The sequence below is a fragment of the Drosophila miranda genome, chromosome 4 (assembly GCF_003369915.1).
Source record: "Drosophila miranda strain MSH22 chromosome 4, D.miranda_PacBio2.1, whole genome shotgun sequence".
Classification (NCBI taxonomy): domain Eukaryota; kingdom Metazoa; phylum Arthropoda; class Insecta; order Diptera; family Drosophilidae; genus Drosophila; species Drosophila miranda.
In genome coordinates, this window is record NC_046677.1 from 13,829,864 (window position 1) to 13,839,373 (window position 9,510).

The 9,510-nt window shown below is 42.5% G+C and overlaps 1 protein-coding gene across 6 annotated transcripts in view; it reads right to left on the reverse strand.

Moving 5' to 3' along the window:
* The window catches only part of LOC108162212 (neuronal acetylcholine receptor subunit alpha-7), a 64,629-nt gene extending 56,366 nt beyond the window's left edge, over window positions 1-8,263 (reverse strand). For 2 of the 6 annotated variants that reach the window (XM_017296830.2, XM_033393308.1), the window contains exons 1-2: window positions 7,853-8,262; window positions 6,053-6,984 (exon numbers count right to left, since the gene is read on the reverse strand). The gene's annotated coding sequence lies outside the window, so the exon portion shown is untranslated. Of the gene's footprint in view, window positions 1-6,052; window positions 6,985-7,852 lie in introns of all 6 variants that reach the window. The other 4 variants (XM_033393307.1, XM_017296827.2, XM_017296829.2 and 1 more) reach the window with 4 other exon arrangements.
* Between the last annotated feature and the right edge of the window lie 1,247 nt (window positions 8,264-9,510).

The following is a 9,510-nucleotide window of genomic DNA, read 5'->3' on the forward strand; positions in this document are numbered from 1 at the left end:
CAGCCAGACGCAGGCTGAGGCAGAGGGAAACAACAACATCCGCAGCCGCAGCCGCTGCCGTAGCAATAGCCATAGCTATAGATAAGTTTGTTCTGGCAATCTCAGAGGGTTGCTGCATATCGGAGGCGCTGCCAAAGGTCACCCCCGACTGGCAGACAATGGCTTTGATGGCTCTCACTCTCGCATAGCTATATCTCTCTTTCAGAATTCCTCTTTTATGTTGCTATCATAATGCCCGCTTAATAAGTCGCCCGCATTCGCTTACTGACACTGATAAGGTGGAAATATCGTTAAGATACATTTGTTGTTCATTGAATACATGAGTCAGAAAGAGCGGAACTATGGCAAGTGCGATAGGATTTCCTTTTTAGCTAACCTCCAGTCTAAGACTGTGTACGTTTTATCGCAATCTACAAGTATTTTCCATACTCTTTGGCTCTCATGGAAGGTCAGGTGAAATTTTCCCAGCCTAAAACCGGTTAATTTTCTCACTTTTCATCTTACTTTTATCAACATGTCTGGTCTTCTACCTGATTCTGCGATCTTACCTGCCTTTTGGTAACCTTTTAACTTTGGAAATCGAACCAGGGAATCTTTGAGATGCAACGTCCTTCTTTTGGGCAGAAAATATATGACAGAAACTATGCTAATAAGGGATTCATGATTGTCGCTCGATACGCAAAGAGTAGAGGAATATATTTAATTCGTGTATGTAAGGGATCAATGTTAAATGTTCGGTGTGTATGTATATTGAAATTAAGGACAACTTTCTGTATGGTTTTTGAAATAGCGATAGTGCCCAGTAACTGCCCAGAAAACACTCGACAATCATCTGGATGGAAAAATATTCCCCAAAGATGTTGAAGGTCAATAATTGCCCAACTCTTCCCTCAAACAAATCAATTCTCTTGGTTTTTGTCTGCTTCTTTTTAGTTGAATTGAGTATTTTCTAGCCACAGTAGGTCTGACGTCATTGGGCCTGTGGCATTTGTAACTTTTGTCACGCTCGTTTCAAGTCAGTATCCCTGGGACAATGTTTTGTAGAGCACATTCACTGTGAACCCAAAAGGGGCGCACGCCCACACATGTGTAGTACGCAACTGTCAATGCAAGACAGAACAGGCGTCGTATAGGGCACGTTCCTGGCACCCAGAAGTCCCCTCCCCCTTTTACCAGCTTCGGGCTCCCGGTCTGCGTCCCGGTCTGGTCCTCCCTTTATGGAACATATGAACGGATGAATGACAGCTGACAGAGAGACAAAAGTGTGTGTGACACAGTCACATTCTAATCTAAAATAATTGAATTGAAGTCAGATTGCAACTGATGCCTTGTTCTCGCTCCGAGCGCGTGTGCGTGTGTGTGTATCTCCCAGATACAGATACGGCACGACGGGCATCTTTTGTGGGTGTTTGTTGGTGTGTGAAAAGTGTAACTGTTGGATAACAGATAAACGGCAAACTCGTCGCTGCTCGGCATGTGCCTGGGCCTGTGCCTGTGCCAGTGCCAGTGACAGTCAGCAGCAGCCCGTATCTGTATTTGTATCTGTATCTGCAGGCCCCTTTGCTTGTATCTGTATCTATTTGGCAGCCCACATCAGACATACATATATACAGCACGTATGTATGCGCAGCGCCTCCCAAGATAATTAATGGTTTAGAGGGTTACGCTAACTGGATTTTGGTTTGTCACAGCACCCCGTGCAGCGCTCCTCCACGCAGTCGGAAAATCCATCCACTCGCAGCTCTGCCCGAGATTTCTCATGTTGGCAACTGCAATTAGGCTCGGTGTTGGGGACTAGTCAAAGTTCTTGTGCCTAAGTTATGGCCTCGACTGAGGTTGCGATTCGCGACCCGCTAATTGCCAGCTATAAATTTGCATTATCTCACGTAGGGAACCGGCCCCGAGACCCCAAAAAGTCGGTTAAGGAAGTCCTTTGCACCTTACTTTGCTCCCCACTCTGTTAAATTATCTAAGTTGCTGTCGGCCAAAAAGTTTCCGCCTGGGCCTGGCCATGTGACATCTGCTGCTCAAATGCACAGGCACGTAGCCGCTACTGCTACGCCCTGGAATCGGATTTGATTGGATGGAAGTCGGAGGCAGAGGTAGAGAGCTTGGTCATGGACAGTTTAACTGGTAGCATGTTAAGCTATTTCATGGCTTAGCCTTCACTCCCTCCCCTCGCTTGTGCAGCGAAAAGTTTCGGCCACGCAAAAGTTTTCAGTTCCCAAATGATATGACAATAATTTTAATTATAGATTAGCAGACACATCCTCGAATGAGCAATAAAATTGCCTAAATTATGGCGTCGGAGCAAAGGGTGCCTCTGCGTCGTGCTGCTGTCTGCTGACACGACCGTGGACTTTGTATACCAGTACCAGGCACAGCATGGATTATACACCGTGATCCAATGAAGCAATAGTTTTCGTTAGATATGCGTTGGATGACTTTCAAATCGAGTTACAGCAATGCTTCAACCCTACAACAAAATTTGTTCTCGTGCTCAGTACGAAGTAGATTCAATTGACTTTCTGTTGAGATACAAACTTTCCAACACAAACTTTCAGTTTTCCCCCAGGAGTTGCACTGCAGGTACATGTTATATTTTCCTCGTTCCCTTTACTAAGTCTCTATTAAGTATTCCTTGTATTTTTAGATTCCTTGAAAATACAAGTTAAGATTTGTACATTTTTCAGCTTTTTTGCTGCAAAGGTCATTAGGGTTGTCAAACGAGACATATCATTCTTACTTATTAAATTATGTTAATTTGTACTCAAGATTAAATTAATAACTAGTATTTATTCCGAGGTTCTTTCGTTTATAACCATTTTGCCATCTACCTGACATTGTCATCAGTAAACTCATCTCAAAGATCTGATCCTGTTGGCTATTAGCTTGCAAAAGATTTTTCAAGTTCCGTCAGCCTGGCTGACCATTAAGCTGTGCCCACTATCCGCATATATTTACCAGGACCACCTCTGACCTGGCCTAGTTTCAACTTAAATTAAGTGGCCTAAACAAAACAAAACAAAGAAAAGAACAGAACTCTGAGAACTGTTAACCTTAAATTCATTTTTCATTCGCGAAGAGAAGGTTAATAGAAGAAACGCAGTCAGCTGAAGGGAAGGGGAAGGTAGAGCAGAGTAGAAAAAAAGTGAGCATTGTGTGTCATCCTTTGTGTGTCGGACTACAAGGATGCTGATGCTGTGGAGGAGTAGGGCAGAAGGACACACGTGAAAAACTTTGCAAATGGAAAAGAGAAACTGGAAGGTGAAAACTGAAAACTGCGTCGCCGACTGTGATTAAAAAGCAGCTACGCCATTTGTTGTAGATATACTCGTATTTTTCGTACGCCCCTCCACCATCTCTGGTGTCTCTTCAGGTTAGCTACGGCCATTTTCATTTGCTAGAAAGTTTAAGGTCCTTCATACATAAATAAGCAGTAAGTAAGCGGCGGCGGCTCCGGCGACGGCATCGGCGGTGTCGCCTCAAAGTACAGCGGCAAACAGTAGAGGGCACGACAGTGCGGCAACAACTAAGCGGACATGACACCCTCCACAAGAGCGCACTTCAGAGAGGACCAACAACAACAGCAACAGCGACACTCATCAACAACGGCCCAACAAGAGCTATAAAACAAGCGCAACAAGAACTCTGCAACACGAGAAGAAACGGGACAGGAGCATCACGACACTTCGTCCTCAGCCGCGAGTCCGCCACAAGCCGAACAGCCGCGAGTACCGAGCCTGACAACGCCTATGCCAACGCCAACGTGTGGCAGACGTTTGGCAGTATGTGTGCGAGTGTCCTTTCAGCAGTCAGTGTGGCAGTATGGCACTGTGGCACTGTGGCAGTCAGTCAGGGCTGCTGGCACATAATTAAGGACATCGTCGGCCAAAGCGAAGGCAACGGGAACAACAACGGGAATGGAATTACATTTTGAGATACTCTTACTGAATGGAATTTTTTAAAGATGGAACGGCTGCCATTTATGTATAATCAAGTTAATTACTAGAATCTATTCATTTTAGGTTTTTAATCATTATAATTATATTCTAAGAGTTCAAGCATAAGTACTATATCTAAAATATTAAGGAGAATGCATAATTTTCAGAGAGTGGGATAATAAATCTTTATTCCTTAATTATTCCTCATGATAACTAAATTTATTTAGCTAAAGCACTGCAGACACTAACTACTAACTATACTTCCTCCCTTAATCTTCTTTTGCACATAATTATTGACTGAAATTAAAAAGATTTGCACTGGCTTAACAAACAACCCTACGCACTTCGTATGCCCCGACGAGCTTTCAAGGGTATGCGTATATGTACGTATACATATCTATAAACACACTCACAGTTGCACTTTTGTTTCTGCTGTCTTCTCTCTGCCGCCTGGCTGTTTGCATTTGAATTTTCTGATGAGTACTGGGGTGCTATGCTGTACGCCCCGCACACCTGGCGTGTGGCTGTAGGTGTGGGTGAGGGTATAGTGAGGGAATGCCGGAGTCTGCCTGAATGAATGATGAAAAGAAATGACTAAAAAAGCTGCCAGGGCCCGAGCCCGAGCCGGAGCCGGAGCTGGAGCCAGAGAGAGAGCGAAGCCGTTAACACAAGCTTGAAGCACGAACGGCAGCCTGTATGGTGGGTCTGGGTCTGGGTCTGGCCAAAAGACAAAGCCTCAAATGAGCATAATGAGCATAAGAAGGCGGCGAAGCCAAAAGTGCTCTCAGGCGCAGTCGGCTTAGAACAATGCAGCACGAATTGTGTCATGTTATTAATGAAAAAGAGCCAAGTGCAGGGATGTACTAGACGGCGGCTGGCCAAAATGAGCAGCGCCTGTAGAAGATGGAAACAAAAACAGGATGCCGGAGCACTTTTAATATGCAACATGATAGCAAATGTGTCCATGTGCGTGCGTTTGTGCGTGTGTGTGTATGTGTGTTCTCTGCGAAATGAAAATGAGAATGAAAATGAAAATAAAGCAAAGCCCAAAAACCACGGCACTAGAGCAAACAAACGGACGGACGGAGCGGAGCGGAGCGTGCGTCAAGTTATTTATTTGGCAATTGTTCGCTGGTTTTTATTGTCCTCGGAGAGGCTGCCACAGCCACTGCCACTGCCCCCTCCGACACCGCTGCTGCTGCGACACTCTCTGTTGGCTCTCGGAACACCCACTCAGCACCACCGAACCATCCAACCACCCACCGGCTGTGCCAGCTGTGTATTTAAATGTGTCTGTGTGGTCTTCAAAGGTCAATGGAACAATTTTAAAATGCTTGCCCGAGAAATAAACCAAAAAGAAAATCAAGCTGGAATCCGTATACGGGGACAGGCACTGCAATCTCAAGGGTATCCGGAACGGAGCTTGACGGAGGGGAGCAACCAGAGCCAGGGAGCCATAGCCTGAGCAGAAAAAATACCTAAATTATGCCTGTGGTTATGGCCGTTGCTGTGTGAGAGAGCTGCTGCTTGCAGCTTTCGAGTGTGATGAGTTTTTAGGGCGTGGATCAGTCTTTTTTTCACAAACTTCATTTTCGTTATACTCTTCATTGGCAACAATGTTCGAAAATGTATCTTTCAAAATTAACAGCAGCTTATGTCAGCACTAAATTTTGTACAATAAATATACAATATTTCGAATCATTGAGTAAGGAATGTATCTTTCTTTTACAATTTATGTATTCGCCTGACGACTTGAAATTTAGTTCGAGACAAATAATTCAACCAAATTATTCATATTAAATTTGTTTAGTACGGAATTTGATAAAGAAAAAATATGCGAAGACATATTAGAGTTTTAAAAGAGCTGGAGATAAATTTAATTTTTCTTGGAAATAAATTTACATATATTTTGGTATATTCATATACGTTCCAACTTAATTAGTTCAAGGAATTATTTGGCCTGCAATTTTGAATAAATAATTTAAAAATTGGCTCTACTTAATATTTCGAATTATTTATTTTTCAAATTAAAAACATTGGAGGTGATGGTTTGTCTCTTTTGAATAAATACTCGCACAACAAGCCATATACTTGCACTTAGCACTCACCTCTTCTGTGTTCCTGTTTGATTTTGCAATCAATATAACTAGGCGATCCGATTGGTATATAAATATTTAGTTGATCTAGGTGAATAGTTGTTATTAGAAATGCTCCATTTATTGTTTTATTTATTAAATTTGTTTTATTTTTTTGCTTACAAATAATTTATCAAATTTGTCTGCCGCGACCTCTTGAGATTTCATGAATGTAATGCCAGTAATTTTATCTCAATAATGATTATATCTTAGATGCGAGTTATATGCGATTATCGGAATATGCACATTACGACTATGTATCGAGTGGATCGAATGATTCAATTAAATTTAAAGTGAACAAATTTCCACAGTAGATCTTTTGTTTTCTTTGGTATTTACTTTATCAATCTTGTGCGTGTTTCGCCTGCTTATTGAAAATTAAAGCAGCACTCGCTGCGTTTTTATAACAATTTTCTATATAACAGAAAATTTGCATTCAAAGTGATTTCTTCTTGTTTCGGTTGTTGCTGAGTCCAAATGATAGGTATTAAAATCCATTTGTCGCCTCCTTGTGTGCACAAATACTTCTTCTTTTTTTATGTATATTGTTCGAATAAATTTTACAGTATATACAATATGTTTAAAATATCTCTCTTTGTCATCGTTAATGTTTAATGCTTATAGTTTCTTTCGTTTAGGTTTTGTGCAGTTTTCTTTGTTTTAGTCTATATGTTAAGCCTTTTTCCATTGCTTCGGTAATATTGGTTTCGGGTTTTTTAGTGTCGAACGATAAAAGATTTTTCACGCAGTTTTCGATTTTCGGTTTTGTGCGCGCACTGTTGGATTTTTGTAATTTCTCTCACTCAATCAGAATAAATATTGCTTAGCCTTAAATTATGTGTATATTTTTCTTTTTATTTATATAGTTTTCGGTTTGTTTTAGTTCTGTCATCCATAGCTCGAGGCTGCAAAGCGGAAAAAAAGGAAAAGAAAGGAAACGAATTGGAATTTAGTTAATTTTACAAGCCACCAATTATTCAGCAGGCAATCATCACGAGTTTCTCACTTGTTGACAATGCCAATGCCCCAGAATATTTTTCGCTTTTACTCCCACCATCCTCCATCCACCATCCACCATCCTCCATCCACCATCCCTACATCCTCCCACACACAATACACAATTTGAACATAAAAGTAACCATTGCCATTTATTTTTTTGCACCTGTTATACACACACACATATATACACCTGAACACAAGGAGTGAAAGAGCGAACAAAAGGAAGAGAGACAGAGAGAGAGTTGCACTTGACATGTATCCGCACGATACTTTCCATTTTGAAACAGCATCGCCTTGATGGTCAATTAGAAATTTGGCAGAACATTTGCGGGGCGCCATCAAATCGAGTCGAATCGAAATAATAATAAAAATCAAAGTGGAAGATAGGGAAAAATAAAAATAAAAAATAGATGAAGGAAGGATGTGGAATGGAATGGGAATGCAAAATGTGTGTGTACTACAATGTTGCGACGGGGACAATCATCCTGATGCTCATGATGATTATGATAACGATGATTTTGATGCTGCTGCTGATGGAATTTTCACAAGCTCACACATACAAATAAGCAAAGTCTATATATTTTGCCCAAGAAGAAATAAGAATATCAATTTCCTCCTCTTGGAAGGCGCACACACACATACGAACTCACTCACGCACGTTGAGTTTTTACGCACACACTCGCTCACGCAGTTCCATCTCTAGATTACATACAGACACGCACGCGTGTAACCGATATATACCATATATATTCATGAACAGTTTGGCTGTTTTACCTGCTTGTCTGATGGTATGATGGTCTGATGGTCTGGTGGTACACAGGAGTATTCGAGCAACGTTTTCTAATTTATTCCTATGTCTGTATGTGTGTGGTAGGCATGTATTAGTATCTATGTACATGGCATTGTAGTGCACAGTACACGCACGCACACACTCTCGCCGATACACGCGCGCGCACCGTTAGCGACAGACAACAGGCACAGGCAGAGGCACACACACACACACACACTCGCACGCACTCACGCACACGCTCGAGCAGCACACACTGATACGGACACTGACACGGACACAGACCACAACCAACGCGACGCGACACTACGCTGATGGAACTCAATCTCTCGGTGGCTGTGCACGGAGAAAAAGGCAACTGACAGCACAACCCGAAACCGGAACACCAACTGAATCCGATGCTCGTCCAACAGTGCCAGCCAGGCAACCCTGGAAGTGACTGCAGAGGCGACGAATGCCAGCGAGCCCTGCCCGAGCATCCAACGAAACATCCTTGTGCAGAAAACGAGCGATGGCTCTTGCTCTGGCTCCTGCTCGGGGTTCGGGGTTCGGCGATTGGTGATGGGGGGGAGGTGATTTTTTGCTAGAGCCAAGGCTGGAAGATGTGACCATGCACGAGTCCTAGCGAGTCGTCAGGACTCGTGACTCCTGTGCCTGGAAGAAGCTTAAAAGCTCTTCCCTCAAAGCTCGTTCCTGTCGCTTACCTTGTGGAGGCTGTAAGAGAGTGCTGGAGGTGCGCAAATAGTCCCACTCTCTCTCTCTCAAGAGAGAAACTCCTCAACTCCCTGAACCTCTCTCTCTGAATGCTGAGCCGAGCTTTCATGGTGTTAGTTAACCTAAAGATAAATGCTTCTAGAGAGGGTAGCGGTGGGAGTGGGGGTGCTGTCAATAGAGACGTGCTCCTGTCGATTCGCATTGCGTTGGTAGTTGTGTGTGGTCACCTCCAGATGTTGGGCAATTTCCATGAGAAATGGGTTATTCAGTTGAGATAGCTAAAGGACAGTTAAAGTATTGATTGCTATGTCAGTGCAACACGATCCATTAGATCAAGTGCATACTCCCACCGAGCTGAGAGCGCCATTCACAAATCCCATTCTGTGCTCGAATTTTATGGAATTTTCGATGGAATATTGCACCAGCAAATGCATATGTACGTACATCTGTACATATGTAATAAATGTTAAATGTTAAACCAACAAATACAAATAGATAGCTTAGATAATGAGAAGACATACAACAGGTAAAGAAACCACAAGGAACACCAACATTAATTTCCCAACTTAAGCCGAACGCCAATATATGTACATATTTACTTATGTATATATTATTAATATTATACGATCCTTACTGATAGCCAGTTTTAATCATGTTTCACAAAGGTCAACTATTTTCATGTACCCCTTATTCCGCTGTACACCGCATTACTTGACCTACTCTTTTGCAAACGCGATCATTCAATGCAATCGAAACTAATTTGAAAGTATTTCAAGTACACATGACACATTCATTCATGCACTCACCACGAATACAGGTTTCAAGACCTTACACGCACACTAACATGAGCTCACACACAGACACTTCAATACTCCCTCGCACATAGAGACTCAGCATGCGTAAGGTCCAGAGCCAAAAATGATTTATGACC